The sequence below is a fragment of the Solanum verrucosum genome, unplaced genomic scaffold, assembly GCF_900185275.1.
Source record: "Solanum verrucosum unplaced genomic scaffold, falcon-dt-bn FXZP01000007.1, whole genome shotgun sequence".
NCBI classification, from domain to species: domain Eukaryota; kingdom Viridiplantae; phylum Streptophyta; class Magnoliopsida; order Solanales; family Solanaceae; genus Solanum; species Solanum verrucosum.
Genome location: NW_026020177.1, coordinates 855,655 through 858,847, shown reverse-complemented (window position 1 = coordinate 858,847; position 3,193 = coordinate 855,655). Strand labels below are relative to the sequence as shown.

General features: G+C 37.6%; 1 long non-coding RNA gene across 1 annotated transcript; it reads right to left on the bottom strand.

Moving 5' to 3' along the window:
• Positions 1 to 211: 211 nt before the first annotated feature.
• On the bottom strand, positions 212 to 803 carry LOC125829077 (uncharacterized). Its single transcript, XR_007443070.1, has 3 exons — positions 787 to 803; positions 650 to 712; positions 212 to 257 (listed from the first exon to the last, which is right to left on the bottom strand). It is a non-coding gene; the product is annotated as an uncharacterized LOC125829077 (long non-coding RNA).
• Between the last annotated feature and the right edge of the window lie 2,390 nt (positions 804 to 3,193).

Below are 3,193 nucleotides of genomic sequence, written 5' to 3'. Positions count from 1 at the left end.
TTCTGACTGTTCAGACCAAGGTTGAAAATACTTCTATAAGCTAATTACACTCTAGGAAGGCCCCAGTGTCATGGTGTATCCAGTCGAAGCTAAGTTAGAATTTTTCTAGTAAAAACACTGCTCCTATAAAGCTAATAAGCTCTTAAATGGGGCAGTCTATCGCTTCCAAGACTAACCAACTAACTATCCTTCGAAGATATACTAGAAGTAAATGGAGATGATGATTCGACTGATAAACTTGGAGGCAAAGACCCATCCTGCAGAAGAAAATCAAGAAAGCAAAATGCAGGTTATTACTAGACAGTGCATAGTTATCACAAGATTGGCATGCAAAAGAACTGAAAACCCAATATAAAAAGCAAAGAATCAATCTACAATGTAAAATTTACCAGGTCTATGAATCTGTTTATACAAAGGCATCATAGTCGGCCTGTCCACATGACTTAAGATATGCTTTGACAAGTCATAACCAACGTGGTCTTGCAATATAAGTAGATCATTTAAATTTTTTAACTCCCCAGGAGAGGAATACCATAGAAGACATACAAACAATAGTAGGAAAAATATCTAGGTCTGCGGCACGATAAGCCCTTCTAACTAAAAACAATGAAACTATTGACCCAACAATGTAAAAATAGTATCAGTCTACCCGTGCTGAGGAAGCTACTGATGGTAATTCAAGGGCAGGTCTAGATGAGCTAGATGGAGGTGCCTATACATTGAAAACACTACAGTTAGAAGAAAACAATAGGGAAAAAAGATATCAAACATTAAGACAAGTCATACCTCAATCTGCTCCTTGGATCTACTAGTTTCAATGCTCCTTGGGTCTACTAGTTTCAAGACAAGTCACACCACAACTCCATCAGTTGCCTAGTACCAAAACAAAATAAGTAGCATTGCCGGGTTATCCTGAACCTGATGACAAATAATAAGTTGGTGCAATAGCAATCATGAAATTTTTCTAGTCATATTAAAGACAGATTCTTGAAGTATAACAATATATAATAGCCCATCTTATTTATTCCTGAAGTGTAACGACCCTAAAATTAAACTAATGAAACTAGAGCCTAACGTGTGTGCGTTTGTGTTTGTCTTGAGTTTTTAAGGTGTTTTGATGTTGTCCCGAGCCATGGTTAAGGTGTTTAGGGGTTAAACGTTAAGGTACAACTCCCCAAGGACCACCGAGGACCCTAAGTCTAAACCCCAATACCCAAGGAAACCACCAAGCTGCCAAAATATTGTGAACGACAAAAACAATCCACGGCTAGTAGATTGATCTACGACTCCTGGTCTTGCTCTGTAAGTCAGGCCCCCTCATGGTATGTCTTTGAAACAAACCATGGTTGGACAGTACATCCTGTGGACCCATCCACGGTCCGTGGATGACGTTCGTGAGTGGCACCTGCTTGCTGTCAAGTGACACGACCAAGTGATGGGTGAATTGATAAATTCACCCCAAGTCTTTTAAAGTGCATGGACAATTATATTAGGTGTATTAACATATTTAAAGAGTATTAAAACATTGAAACCCTCATTTATATTGCACCTCTCAAATCAAAACCCTTCCCTTCTAAAAAGTTATCCTTAGAAACTCCATTGGAGATCAAGGTCAAGATCAAGCTAGGGTTGGGGATTTCAAGGTGTTTCTTCTTCAGTATCATGGGATTCTTCAATTGTAAGGTATGGTGATCCTTTATCTAGTGTTAGCATTCATTCTAGAGTCAATTTCAAAGAAGCTTTCAAAGTCTTTACGTTTCTCAAATACCTAGATTTCACTCAATCTCATGGGTTCTTGCGTCAAATGTTTTCAAATGATAAATTATGATTACGTTGATGTTTAATTGATGATTTAATATGATTTTACTCTATGAACCCATGATTTCTCTTGATTCCTAAATTTCACCTTATAAAGTGGGTTTGATGATTATGAATGAATGATGGTGCATTTATGCTTAGATTGACTTAGATTATTGAATTGTATCATTATCAATGTCTAATTATGGTGAATTGTTGATGAATTGAGGAATTGTGATCATAGCCTTGAAAGGGAAAGTTTGACCTAGTTTCATGTTAAAGTAGAATTGTTCTTGAATTGTTGATCCACTTGAAAGGTGGATGTGTTTACTTACTATGTACATTGTGATCATGTCCTTGAAGTCATAGTTTGAGGAATTGAAGTATTATGATGATATTGTGTAGGTGAAGGTATAATGTGAAGGATTTGCATGTGATTTCAATGATAGAATGTTGATCTTGTTTAGAAGCTAATTGTATTAGGGTTGAATTTTATCTCTCTATTAACTCTCATAAATGTTGATGATGGAATGTGAAGGGTTATATAATGTAATGTTGTATAACTTGAATTGGTAGGCTTAGGTGCCCTCTTCTTCATAAATGAAAGTTATGATTGAATGTTATCTCTTGAATTGGTAGGATAAGGCATCCTTTTCTTGTATTGAAGAATGTGATCATGAATGAAGTATCTTGACTTGGTAGGTTTAGGCATCCTCTTCTTGAATAATGAATGTATCTTGACTTAGTGTCCTAATGATCATGAATCGGTAGGCCTAATATTGGTAGCCCTTTCATAAATGACTAATGAATGTGTAGATGGCTTAGAATTGGTAGACCTAAGGTTGGTAGCCTTTTCTTAAGTGAATGGATGAATGTCTTAGATTGGTAGACCTAATGTTGGTAGCCTTCTATAAATTTCTAATGAGGTATTTTACACTATGTCTTGAACCGGTCGACCTATTGTTGGTGGCCATTCATGATGAGTCTAGAACCCAATGTGAATGTATAACCTTGAAGTGTTAGACCTAATGGTGGTGGCCTTCTTCTTGTCTGAAATGATGAACTTAAAGACGGTAGACCTAATGATGGTGGCTCTCTCTAGGGAAGCCAAGAGCTATCCTTAAAGTACCTTGAATCAGTAGGCCTATTGGTGGTGGCCCTTTCTTAGGAAAGTACTTTGGGTCGGTAGGCCTAATGGTGGTGGCCCTCTCAAGTCCAACAATGTAATGAATGAACTACTCTATGGGAATGGAGGCTAAGCACCGAGTGGATATGGCTAAGATGGTGGTTAGAGTCCAATGAACATCTTCCACACCCCATAACTATGTGCCTACATAGGATGCTTACTAGTTCTACTCTTGGCAAGTAGAACACCCTTCTTCGGTGTGGGTCACAT